This window comes from Lytechinus pictus, chromosome 5 (assembly GCF_037042905.1).
Source record: "Lytechinus pictus isolate F3 Inbred chromosome 5, Lp3.0, whole genome shotgun sequence".
NCBI lineage: Eukaryota > Metazoa > Echinodermata > Echinoidea > Temnopleuroida > Toxopneustidae > Lytechinus > Lytechinus pictus.
In genome coordinates, this window is record NC_087249.1 from 48,451,900 (window position 1) to 48,466,556 (window position 14,657).

General features: G+C 36.1%; 1 long non-coding RNA gene across 1 annotated transcript; it reads left to right on the forward strand.

Moving 5' to 3' along the window:
- The first annotated feature begins 527 nt into the window (after positions 1 to 527).
- On the forward strand, positions 528 to 9,094 carry LOC135154058 (uncharacterized). The gene is made up of 2 exons (XR_010293500.1): positions 528 to 802; positions 5,686 to 9,094. It is a non-coding gene; the product is annotated as an uncharacterized LOC135154058 (long non-coding RNA).
- Positions 9,095 to 14,657: the final 5,563 nt, after the last annotated feature.

A 14,657-nucleotide genomic window follows, 5' to 3' on the forward strand; every position in this document is an offset into this window, starting at 1 on the left:
ATGATAAATGATGTACACCATCGTGTTCTCCTTATTTTCTCCTTTGATTTGATATATGATTCTCCATTTTTACGATTTTCAATATATTTCTCCTTTAAATGTTGTTAATCTTTCTCTTTCTCATCAATTTATTCTGCAGGATTTTGAAAATGAAGTTCCAGTCTGCACTTCCATAAAACAAGACGAGCAGTAAGTTAAGATTATTGCAAGGCTTAAATTTTACACACACATCTGCTCCTCGAGCACGCGTACCTACGGGGGGCAGAGGGGGCAGTCTGCCCCCCCCCCCCCTGACGAGCCACAACCCATGCAAAGGACGTATCCCTGCCCCACTGACGAGCTTGAAAGACCTTTTTTGCCCCCCCCCCCCTGACGAACTTGAAGACCTTTTTTTTTTTTTTTTTTTTTTTTGCTTGTCAAATTTTTTGGCGGACGGTTTTGCCCCCCCCCCCCCCTGTTAAAAATCCTAGGTACGCCACTGCGAAGCGTTGAATTTTATTGAAACGACGTTGACCGAGTCAACCACTAATCAAAACGACGCATGATAATAAGACCATTGTCATGCATTGGGGCGAAACACGAGCGCACAATGGGCGGGAAATTTTGAATAGCTGAGTGGAGCAGGCGAGAGTGCACAGCAATCAACAACAACAGCATATGCCGAGAGAAGTGACATGTTCTTCAATAACAAAACATCCGACGGATTTTATTTCCCTGATATTACTGCGTATGAGACAGAGGAAAACGATAGAAACTTCAGGAAGTGAATTTGGGAAACATTAGTTTGGTGGTAACCATGCAGGTAAGTGCAATAATTATTCCCGGGGTAATTATTTCAGTGTTAAAAACCCAAGGAATCTTTAACATGTTAAAAATGGTTCAAAGAAGTAAACGTGTGCAGACGCATAGTACCAATGAAGTCACATCATAATAAAGTAGGCCTACTGGCGTTTGCCAAGATCAATTAAAGGTGTATGCCAGTTAATTGTTTTTCAAACTTAAGGTTAAATTTTTTTTTCACTGAAATAAGTTATGACACAGCTGGTCAGCACACCCCCCCCCCCCCTTATTGTGTCGGTATTTCTGCGCTCCCGCGAGGAAACTAAAGAAAGGGCAAGAGGAAAAGAGAAGGGGGGAAGAAAGATGAAAGGGAAACAAGGAAAGTGACGTTGATAAATTAAAGGAACGAAAAGGGAAGAAAGATGCAGAGAGGAAGAGGAATATGAGGGGAGAGAACGGGACAGGATAGTTTCAGTATAATGACATGAAAAGGGGACTGTTGCAGTGACTCATGAGTAGGAAATATATCTTGTCTTTTCTTGAAAACGTGCTTAAATAGGTTGGGCAACACTAGCACTAGATTTGTGCTGTAGACATTATGTGTCCAAAAAGTCAATACGTGAGTTGGCCCCAGCTGTTATTGTATATTTTGAGTGAACCATGAAGTTAAAAAAATAAGATGTATAGCGACATCTTCACATTTTCTGACAGGCAAGTATAATCTATTGAAGTGACATGTTTACACGGATCCTCACAAAGTCACACACAGTCCTAGGTCAGCATAAAGACTTTAAAATGCCTATTTTTAGCCAGTAGCCCACATAGTATAGGGACCAGTATGTATTTCCAGCGCATTTTAAGAAGTATTAAAGCCTTATTTTTCACTATTTAGGAAATTTTGAGGTAAGTTTTGAGCAATGTCTGTGATAATAATGCTAACAACGAGTATGTTAAGGTAATGCTTTTTAGTAGAAATGCTGTTTCGTTTTTTTTTTTTTGGGGGGGGGGGGTGGAGTACCTAGCTTAAAGGGGTACTCCGGGCTGAAAACATTTACATCTAAATAAATAAAGTAAAATTCACAAAGAAAAATGTTGAAAATTTCATCAAAATCGGATAACAAATAACTAAGTTATTTAATTTTGAAATGTAGTAATATTTTGTGAAAATAGTTATATGCATGTCATCATGAATATTCATTAGGTGGGCTGATGATGTCACATCCCCACTTTAATTGTTCTTATATTATTACATGAAATCATAATTGTTTCTTTTTTCATACACGTGTGAATAATGTGTCTCCTTTATAATGATATAGGTTGCAGCAATGAATATATAATGCACTAAATCAGTTGTCAATCCAATTTTTCAGTTCTTGGCAGAAAGATTTTGAATAAACATAATTTCATATAATAGAATACAAAAGAACAAGTGGGGATATAACATCATCGGCCCACCTAATGAATATTCATGAAGACATGCCTAGAACTGCTTCACCGGAATAATGCAAATATTTAAAATGCCATAACTTTGTTATTTCTTGTCCGATTTTGATCAAATTTTCAGTGTTTTAATTGTTTGTCTGATTTTTCTTTATCTGTTTAAATCATATTATTTCAGCCCGGAGCATCCCTTTAAGCTATTCCACTGGTCGGGATATAACCCCCCAAAAAATGTTTATCTTGCATCAACTGCTTAGTATGTAGATACCTTACCTATTCGGTTCGTGATTACAAAAACCACGAGAAAGATCAGTTTTCAGTCCGGAATATCAACAATTTTCAGTTCGCGCTTCGCGCCCGAATCAATTGTTTGATGAGAATTGAGATATATTTCCTTCTCATGAGCTCGGGCATAAATTCCAGGGGATTGATGAAGGATATATTGCTCACCCTCCTCCCCACTTTTCAAAATAGAAACAGTAATTAGGCCCTACTTTATCATCAAATTCATACTTCTATTAATGCGTAGATTCATCTTTAAATTTTGTTGAAATGCTTAAATTTGCCAAACTTTGAATTTAAAAAACGCAGATTTTTCTTCATTTACCTCAATTTGGCTGTGCCAAATTCCTACGTTTGGCTTTCTATCAAAGGTCATTCTGCTGCATCACGCTGTGTAGGGAGTTATTTTATTAAATTGTATGATTCCGACGACTGTTAAATATGATTATAACTTTGATCATAAACCAATCAATGTATCCTTAAGTACACTGATGAGAATGGGGAATGCTATTATCCTGGCACATTTGGGGAAGAGGGGAATAGTTTGTACAAGTATACAGTGGCGTAATGAGCCAAAAATTTTGAGGGGCCACATATGGCGTATCGGGCAATTTTTTTTATAAGTTGCTAGCGAGCGAGCAAACATTTGATTTTTTTTTAAATCCTATTTTGTGATAGATTTTGACATAATATTCAGAAAATGATATCACATTTCTACCTCCTCTCTTTCCTTTTTTTCCTCTTCTCCTTCTATTGTTCGTCGTGATTTTTTTGGGGGGCAAGCGCCCCCGACCCCCCCCCCCTTTTTGTCTGTACGCCACTGCAAGTATATGCCTTCTCCGTGCTTCAAGTGAAATTTACAATGAAATGCTGATGGCGTAAAGATGATATTAAGTCATCACTTTGCAATGGGGGGGGGGGGGGACTGAGGGTAAGGGATGTTTACTTTTATTGTGTGGGTGTGTGTGTGGGTGTGTGGCAACCACCTTGTGTTTGTGTGATTAGCAAGATTTAACAATCCTTTGCAAATTTTGTAATTTACTTGAAATTGTTACAATAAAAACGGAATAAAAAAATTGGATGATGAGAGCATGGACCCCCAAGAAATTCACGACCAAACAAAAAAGGAGATAAAGAAAAGGGAAAAGGTTGAAATCTGATATCATCTGAAAATTTTGTCAAAATCTATCACAAACTAAGACTTTTTATCAAAATGGACAAAAATTTGCTTGCTTCGCTCACTCGCTCGCAGCTCTTTTAAAATGTTGCCAAATACACCATGTCTGGGCCCCCTCAAAAAAATGTTTGAATTATTACGCCTCAGACTGTTGAAATTAATAAATGCCGTTACTAAAACACAAGAACAGTAATATTTCCCATATTTTGTAATTTTATTTATTATTCATTATTAACAAAACAATCTGAGTATTTCGGCCGTGAATGATCTTCTGTTCATTTTGAATATTGCATCAGCTCTGAATGAAATTTTTAAGACTATTCAAAATCATTCCTTTCAGCAATATTTCTATTTCATATGCATCAATGTGCTATTTTCCACGTTGAGTGAATTAGTATATGCTTATGGTCTATGATGGCAAGGGGCAGATCGAGGATTTTCCAAAGGGGATGGGTATTTTCGCACAGTGCGTCTAAAAAAAACTACACTTTTGAAATGGCTGGCAAATAAAAAAAAAATGTCACATATGGGAAGAGACCTAGATATGACAAGCTAATAAAGCAATAAAACTACCCACTTAAACAAAGGGTAGGATGAACATTTGGCTGGGCAGGAATTAGCCTTCCAATTCCTTTCAGTTTTTGAGAGTATAATGACATGAAAAGGGAACTTGCAAAATTGAGGGTGTTGTGATGAATCAATGATCAATCATGATTAAGTTCGGTTCTCTGAGCACGTTTCATGAATCATTTAATGGAAATTTAATCCATGAGGAAACATGAATTGCAATTTTCAGTGTGGCATTTTGACTTTTTCATGTGGGTCTCAGCATTGTGTTCATGGTGTGTTAACCTATGTAATCAATAATTTATCAGTAAATCAACCAGCCTAATTTTAATACCCTTTGTTTAAGTGGATAGTGCTCAAGCATGAATAGTTTTCCAAATTTATGCTGTCATTTGAAAGTTGACTTTATTGGCTTTCCATATATATTTAGGTCTCCCCCCCCCCATAGTGACGTATTTGTTTTTATTTGGCAACCATTTCAAAAGTGAATAGGGTTTTTTTTAGACGCACTGTAGAGAGAAAAAAAAGTCCTCATTCTCTTCCCACCTGTAAGCAATGATTAAATGAGATTTCATTGAATACATTTTAAATGTTAAATCTCCATTTTCTCGTATTGGCTTAAAAAGAAATACGGTTTTAGACACCAATTGGTCTTCCAAGTACTAACGATTTGTTCGATCGCTAAAAATACTAAGTCAGAATAATTATAATTTCTGTCACAATTAAACACCATTAAAACAGCCATCGAAAAGAAAATTATGATAGACATTCACTGCTATCACCCCCCCCCCCCCCTTCCACAGCACGGACGAGATTTACGCCACTGCTCGTGAGTCACTAATGAAATTGTTGTTTTGTGTTTTGCAATAAGTCTCTATATAATCGTTGAGTGTTGCCACTTGCCAGTCGGTGTTATCTGCCATTTTGCTACCTTTTGGCGATTCTTCGTGTAGGATAGTGTCAAAAATCTTTGAAATCGCATCAAGTTTTGCTAGGTAGCGCCTATAAGCTCCAGTGGGATTGTTACTTTTTACAGGAATGGCAATGACGTCGACCACGGCATCGTTTCAACTTTCAACCAATCAGATGAAAGGGAAATATTCTTAAAATCTACCAAGACAAAGAATACTTCAGGTTGTTAAAATAAGAAAAAGTCTTTTGTTTTATTTTGTTGGGGTTGTTTGTTCTTCTTCTCCTCCTCCTCCTTCCTTTTCTTCTTAATCATCTTCTCCTCCTCCTCCTTCTTCTTCTCCTTCTCCTCCTCCCTTTTCTTCTTCTTCTTCTTCTCCTTCTCCTCCTTGTTATTCTTATTATTATTATTCTTCTCCTCCCCCTCCTTCTTCTTCTTCTTCTTATTATTATTTTTATTCTTGGATGACATAGCCGAGAAACGGTATACATGTATGACTAAACTTTTCTTTTTTACTGTTTTCCATCAGTACAAGATTGAACCTGCATGGTGTCGACCAAGACTTCTCCAACCCAGTCCGTGCATATCCAAGGATCTTCAACATGTTCAAGGTGGGATCTCGGCCTACATGTACGCTCGAATACACATCACAATCCATGCAGATGGGTCTGGTGGATAGCAGAATGTTGCATGGAAGGCATCCGCGGTGGTTATCTTCTGACGGGATATGGCCAGCTCTGTCGTGTCCCGGCCAATTCGATTTCCAGCCAGTTTTCAGAGATCGAGGAATAAGCTGACGATGAGACCATGCTGATACCATGATTTGAAAGTTCACCTGATGCAGTCTCATCATGGTGAGGAGCCGGTGGTCAAGGACAGGTCAAGGATCCCGTTATTGGTCTTCTGCCTGCCTGCGATCGAGTCCGAGGAACTTTACGTTTCATGTTGTACAGAAATGTTCTCGAAGAGGAAAGGGTTGTTTTCCAATCAGGATGTGCTTTTTAGGGTCTTTTACTCACCATAAAAAAAAATACGGTATACGATGGCAAGTTATTGGGCACTGTTAGAGCAATTAATTTTCAAGAGCCAGTACTGAAATACATATTTTCTTCTAAAACTTGACCATGTCTGGAATGTTAGGATAGAAATGACTGTCTTTGTTTCTCTTCCCCTCCTCCCATTTCAAGCCCACATATATGCATCTTTATTCTCAGGGCCCTGGGGAAGATTTTTTATTGAATTCAATAGAAAATGGAAGTCAAAATGGTCTCAAGAAATTTGACCCCCCCCCCCCAAAAAAAAAAAAAAGGTTTTCACTACTAATTGAAAATCAGATTGGTCCCCAGAAAATTTGAAAAGCTAAAAAAAAATATATATATAAAAAGAGGGGTTACCCTATTTTTCCATTTTTTTCACATCTTCCAAAATACCTGGGGTGTGCCTCCAGCACTCCTGCTTCCCAGGGCCATGTTTATTCTTAGCCATCTTTAGGCCCTTACCAATCAACACTGATAATTAAAATGTGATTATTTAAAAACTGAAAGCATTAGAAGACGATAACTTTACTTTTAAACAAATAGTGAGGTATTCTGTCCAAAATGCCCTCTCCGAATTTGTTAGTTTTAAGCATAGTTATAGGACTTTACTTGATATTACAGCATTTTTGTCTCTATGAAACTGGTATATGCAACTAACTTAGAATGATTAGTAAAGGACAAAACAATGAGACAGCTACTTGATTACCCTGATTGTAAAACAACCCTAAATTATTACAGTAGAATTCGATCGCTGGAACAAAACAAATCTGATCAACCATATCAGCCCACTTTCCTTTCACGAATGCGGTATACTGTTAGGCAATCTGTTTTTATGACGTTACTCAGACGAGGTAACTCAACCTTTCTCTATATTGTAAGCGGGAAATAATTCTGCTTTAGTTAGGCCTATTTAACATTCTTGGGAACAACGTAAAGTTATAAAGGAGAAGGGGGACATTAAGCCATTTTGTATTTCCATGTCATTTATGTATATCTTTAAAGATTGTTTTAGGCTTTAGGGGGAGGGCTTTTAACTTAACTTATTAACTTAACTTAAAATAACTTATTTACTTCCCTTGGATTTTAGAAACGCCCTCTGTGATCCATGGTCAGGTTTTTTAGCGACTTTTAAAGAACAGTGTTTCGTAAAGCCAAACAATTCAACAGGCCCTTTTTAAATGGGTTACACCTTGGATATTCATTCATTGGAAGTAAGAAACATCTCTCAATCTGAACCATTAATTGATTTAGTTTTCATAATCTCTAGTTTGGCTGTTTGGAATGTAACATATCTGATATGCTTCATAGGTCAGGTCCACCCCACAACAAAAAGTGGAGTTGTATTTGAAATAAAGAAATTTCAAACGAGCATAATAGTGAAATTTCATGAAATTGGATGTAAAAGTTATGAAATTATAAATTTTTAGCTTATTTTCACAAAACAATTTTATGCTCAAAAGGGATCATATGTAAATGAAAGAGTAGATGTTGTCACACTCTTATTTCATTTGTATTTATTATGAGACATAACCTATTTCAATTTCAGAAGAATTGACAATTAGAATCATTGAATAACTAAATATTGCGAGAATGGCAATCTCATACAAGAGGAATCTATTCTTGTTTCATATCATAAACAGGAAAATGTCAAGAAAAATCATTATTCACATAATAATAAAATACAAACGAAATCAGGAATTTGAGACGCCATTTAAGTTCCCTAATTTGCATACTGACCAGAATAAAAAGCTAAAGTTTAAAATGCCATAGCTTTCTTATCTCATATCAGATTATGATGCAATTTTGGTCACATTGGTCGAGACATTTCTGAGATACACTTGGAAAATCTGAAATACATGTATAAAGTTCCTCTGCAAGTGACATTGTACAAACTTTAAGAATTTGTTATTTTGCCTGGTGGGTGGTTTCATGAAGTCGTTCGTAAGTTACGACCGACTTTACGCCTGACTGGTGACCCTTTCTTGTGCTATATTTTATATCAATGTGTAGCTGACTTAGCACCTAAGAACTTGCTCTAGTCATACATAAAGTCGCGCGTAATAACTTTACAAAGAGCTAAATGAAACATCCATCTGGGCCCCGTCTTACAAAGTGTTACGATTGATCTCATCAAACACACAACTACATGTATGGAAAGCCACTAACGTCAACATCTAAAAATGCATGTTTGTTCAAAATATTTTCTTGATATGTATATTCATACATTCATTGTTTTCTTAAATATTTAGTGTGCTTGTCTTTGCTTACAAAGGACTTTGTTCAAGTTTCCTGTGGAAAAAATTTGTCATTGATGGATTATCATAATGTAGTTGAGGTTGATCGGATCAATTGTAACTCTTTTTTAGGCTGGGCCATGGACAGTAAATAATTGTGTTACACCTCGTTTTTTGGCTTCTTGTATTTATTCTTGTACTCGGTTTTATTTAGAACTAGTCCCCCATCACTCCCCCTTTCAGACCTCTCTCTTTCTATTTCTTCTCCACCCTCTATCTCTCTCTCCCTCTCTCTTTCTCTTCTCCGTCTGTCTCTCTCTCTTCTCCCTATTCTTCCCCTTCTCTCTCTTTTAAAGGTACTTTCACATTTTGGTTGTGCGAGCAAAGCATCACACAAAAGGGAAACCCGGATTCTCAGTTTTAGGGGGATTATTTTTTTAAACAATGGCAACCGATGTATGATCTTTCATTGACATCATGATTTTTTATCTTCTTTACGTCTAATATTATCGTTATTTCACACATATTAATATATCGTCAAAACTTATTTCAAGATGTAATATATATCACTAAAACAGGTTTCCTTTTTGTGTGACGCTCTGTACTAACAACCCTTGGAAATAGAGTGAACTTCATAAAATGCATTTTACATTATTAAGCCTATAGCTACTTCAGCAAAAGATTGGAATTAAATTCCAACACTTTCTTTTCACTTCTAAAACCCCTGTGAAAGACGTATGAAAAAAAATGAAAATTCAACTTTATCCAACGTACATGAACCTTCAGCATTGCCAATTTGAAGTTATATTTATCATTGCTTTGTACATGCCATGATGCATTTAATGTGTTACTTCTCTTAAAATATAATTAATTAGCATTCAAACATACCAGTCTAATATGTGACAATATATATGGCACATTGTTAGAAATTATTGTTCGAACAAATGTATAATATAAAATACTAAAATCAAAATCTATTGAACATATTGTTTTCATTTTGTGAAGTTCACTCTTGAAATCATTTCCAAGTGAAATTATACCTATTTTGTTGCAAAATGCATTCTTGTTGAGTTATTTATCAAAAAGCAATCTACTTTTCATTATTTTTCAATTTGGGATTGACCTTGCTAACTTCATTTGGGTGGATATTGAAATAACTAATTTCAAACAGAAAAATGCAGTAGGATGCTATATTATAAAACTAAAATTAATGTGAAAGGAGGACAAAATCTTCCATCAATATCAATCCATTTTGCAACATTTTACAAAAACAATGAATCGGGGGGGGGGGGTGAATAATTGAGGGTTGCACATCATCTGCAAAGGTTTTCCGCTCTAAGCACATAATCACCAACTTTAATAGTTCTTTTATCAAATAACCAAGAAAGATAAACAAACAGTCCTTTTCAGGACTACATTCATGGTGTTTACCGCAAACTTCCATAATAAAAAAACTCGATTAAAAATTATATGTGATTTTTGTGGATAATGTGCAAACCTCAAAGGGGAGGCAATTAAACTTGACCTGCTGCAAGCCAAAATATGACATTATACTTGAAAGTAATCTATAACCTGAAAATATCAACACTTTGCATTTCACAAATTTTGCAAGTCGGATTCACAAACTTGCCACTACCTCAAATACATCTTTGCGAAAAAAAACATTTTGCTTTGCTTACAGTGAAAAAGATATTCTACATGTAAATCGGGGTAGATGAGAAAACCCAAAAGCAAATCCTTGACATTCAATTGATACTATACTTGTATCACAGAATAAGTTGATATGAAAATCATTTAAGAATAAATCAATTAAGGCTTTCATTAAAGTTTTATCTTGGCCTTCTCAAAACGTAGAGGTTTCAGAAATAATTTCGCTTTTGGCTTGCAAAAAAAAAGGTTTTGTGACATTTCTGTGATCTCATGACAAAAGGAAGCAACTCTGTAGAATAAAATTATTAGTAAATGAGGAAAATATAGATAATTGCTTTGGATTGTATAGATTAATATCAAATATCCCAAATCACGAAAAAAGACTTTTTAGAAATAATAAAAATAGTCGGGGGGGGGGGGGGCGGGCTACGAAAGCAGGGAGTTACACCCCTACTATTTTCGAAAAAAAAGTGTACTTAATCGCAACAATGACCATCATTTGCATGGTCGGCCCCCTCCCCTGTTTCAAAACCATTCCACTGCCCGATAGTTGCTTTCTTTTGTCATTGGATGGCAGATTAAACACCACCATAAAGCATAAACCTTATTGTAATCCCAACCCTCTATACAATATCCTATCACTACCCTAACCATACAAGTTAAGAGAAATGGAGGAGCAACTGATGCAGGAGCAAATGTCACATGACATTAAAGGGATGGAGAGAAAAAAGGGGGCAAGTCAAAGAATGGGGGAGGGGTGCAGGGCAAGGTCAAAGAATACAGATGCACAAAGAAATGACTGAAGAGCAAGAATTTTCCAGGGAATTTATTGTTTTAAAAAAATGTATTGTAAAAAAACTTTATAAAAAAAATGACCAGCAGCCAAGAAGATTCATTCAAGTATAGAGGTTACCAAAGCAGCCGACCTCTTGATTCAATGGAGTTTCAAACCCTTACCCCTCACAAAATGGCCGCCAGTCTGATGACGTCACTACCAATAGTCCTATTTTTAAGTGTACAGGGCGGGGCACTGGACACTGCCATGCATGACATACAACATCCATAATGTAGGTGCTTTATTTACAATTTCAATGATACTTTGTGTAGCCAAGTGTACATGTATGAGAGACAATGCACTGATTTTCTACCCCCCTTTTCTCTATCTTGCCATATGAATCGGTCTGTTAATCTCCTTTGTAGTCTCCTTATTCAACCTAGAACAATACCACCCTATTTCCTTTAATCTGCCACCCCCCCTTTCTGCATAACCCCCTCCTCCCCTCTATCCCCCCCCCCCTTCTCCTTTCTACAGGTTTACCAGTTAATCCATTAATTGTGCTTTCTCTCCATACCTCCCTGGACTATCCACCCAGGGAAGCATTTCATGAGAATTTCTGTCAGTGATTTTCACCAACAGATGTTATGAGCTATTGTAAATCACTGCATCTAGTCGGTGATGATCACTGACAAATCTCATGACGTGCTCCCCAAACTGCCAATCTTCCTTCATTTCACATTTCAACATTTGCCTACATGACTGATATTAAAATGATCTAAATAATTTCATTATACAGTAATACTAACAATTGTCAAATTTTTCATTTTTAATCTACTGCATCATTTCGTCATTGTATTTTTGCATTATTTTTTTAATTTTTTTTTTTTTTTTTTTTTTTTGGGGGGGGGGTTCATTTCAAATGAGCAGTAGCCTGAGCAGATGGACATAGACAAATTTTGCAGATAAATGCACCATTTTTCTGTACATGCAATTGTGTATCTATGAACTTCAATGAACACAACATTTTTTTTATATTTAGAAATAAACCAACAGGAAAAAAAAATGTTTTCTTTCTTTTCATTTCTTTCCTTTTCTTACTTTTTTGTTTCCCCTTCATTTATTCACCATCATACCAGAACCAAATGGTTTGCGTATGCATCCATCACTTCTTCCACAGAAATTTTGAGAGATAGAGCTATTGCATTCAGAATGATAAGATATATGCGAATCTAGATCTAACAGGTCGAACCCTCAAGATAGGCTCATCCTGAGGAAGTGCACTCTATATCCCACAATGCACCATCAATCATCACAGTACAATGCATGTTCCCTACTAGTGAAGCGCAATGTCAAATTTTTGAGACGGAACCCAACAAAATTTCCAAAACGACTTCCAGAATGGATGAAGGAAATACTTTCTTCAGCAAAAAGAAAATTAAGGAATTTCCAAAACAGCACCAAATGAAAATTTCCACAGCTCAATCCAGACTCGATGTAAGAATCCTTTGTTTTAGGAAGATCTATGATGACTGCTATAATCTAGAAAAAATGCCAAATTTCAGAGACGACAACAAATAGAATTTCCCAAACTTGTACCAGACGGATGTCGGAAACCATTGTAACAATCTAAGTAGAAGTCATCCAATTACACTCCATCAAAACTGGGTTAGGCTAGGTGCCCTTCTTCTCTGCCACAATTATTGGTCCATGTGAGAATGTTGCTGAGGCTATTCAAGGTACGCCAATCCTCTTTAATTGAATACCATACCACGGTCAAGTCTCAAAGAATCATTCGCTACAGTCCTTGGAGGGTGATGTGTGGATGCTGATGAGGCTCTACAAGCATCTTTCATTGATTACCATGGTCAGAACTCTCAGGTCTTGAAGAGGCATTCTACCCTGGCAGCTTCCCGTAGGCAATGTTACAATCCTCTACATAAAGCCTGACTTGAACCAATTTTTCAGGTTTGTCCACATAGCAGCACTGGTTTGGAGCGAATACAGTTTTCAAAGCACAGGAGAGAGATAATGTGAATTTGAAAGATGACCTGATCAACCAAATCAGATAAGCCAAGTTCCATCAAATACCTTCCCAAATACAGCAATTTTTTTTTTAATTCGAAACAGTGAATTATGCAATTCTCATTCATACAGAATGTTCCCTGAGGAAAAACTACCAGATGATACAATGATTGAACAACCATGGAAAAAAATGGAGAATTCAGGGTTGACAATCTGTTGGATCACTGCCCCACCCACAGACTGAAATGTGGATAAATTCCAGATGGCAATAAACAATATCAAAAGCGTTGCATATCAGAGTGCTGAAATTTCTACCAAATGATAAAATGACCACCTGTAAAGCATCAAGAATTATTGTAAGAAATCACAATTTCAATTTCTAATAGATAATATGCAACTTGTATGATGTTTTGAGAGAGCGCTGGATACCAACACATGGGTTGAAAAGAAAACTATTCCTCTTCATCAGAGAGTACTTGAGGATTATCCAAACATTACCAGATTTTCAAACACCAAAGGCAAAACCGTCACATGCAATTAAAACATTACTCAAGACAGCAGTGCTTGATTCAAACATCGGTCAACAGTTCCTCTCTCCTCTTCTTTGGAGTGCAAACCGGTTCTTGATCGACTTTGATCACTGCCACTAAGCCCCAAAGCCATCTTGGCTAAACTGCTCCATCAAATAAATTTGAAAAATGTGCAAAAGGCACACTGAAAAAATATTGATAAGGGTCAACCAGAAACACTACAGTGGGCAAGGCTCTTGAAGGGTAAATAGCACTTACTGGCAAGATAGAAATCAAAATTTGACATTGCACTTCTAAAACTAGATTCCACACTAACTTGTATTGCACTGATTGAAGGAACATTTTTTACCTTTACACATTGTGGGAATACCATTGAAGCACACAATCCTCATGAAAATGAGTTAAATTTTTTATCTGAAGTGGAGGAGAAAAGACAAAAGTTTTGTCTTTGTTTTTTATATTTTTGTTTTTTGACAGACGAACCGATATTGAGAAGCCACCTTCATCACAATATCATTATCATCCAACACAGGTCTGGCTAAATCTCTCGCATTCTATGTTTACATAATGGATACACACTCGGCATTTTCAAAAAAAAATTAGGTTTATGGTGAATGGGGATCGGTCCAAACATTTTGAAAAAGTAAAATTAGTCTGTCCGAAAAATCAATATGTACAGAAATAGAGAATAGATTTATTGCAAAATAATTCACACTGCTCTATCAAGGCTCTGCAATCAATTTAAAAAATAATAAGATCAAATATATATCAATTTCCATTTGAATGATTTCTTTGTCTTATTAGCACATTATTATATCAGTCATGGCATATATTATGTTGTGACAATGTGAAACAAAGATGAATCTAGAGCAGCAGCTAGAGCAGATAGTACAGAAAGGTATATAAAGACAGCAATCAATGGATCAACAGATAATGCAAGTATTGTATTATAGAGGAGATTTTTATTTTAAATCCCTCCAAATTTTTCAAATTGCGTTCAGGAATTGTATTGTTTTGATAGATTTTCATAAAAAGAATATCTTTCCAAAAATTGAAATTAGAACCTCATGAATTCAAAAAGTGCAATTGTAGCAAAATGTGGATAAAAAGCCCAATATGGGTAAATATTGCTGCCCAATATTTCCAAACTAATTGTTGCCCTTGGGAATAATTACTGGAAAACTGATTGCATTGTCTCATATACTCTAGGCTACACAAAATATCATAAAAATCATTGATAAAGCACTTAC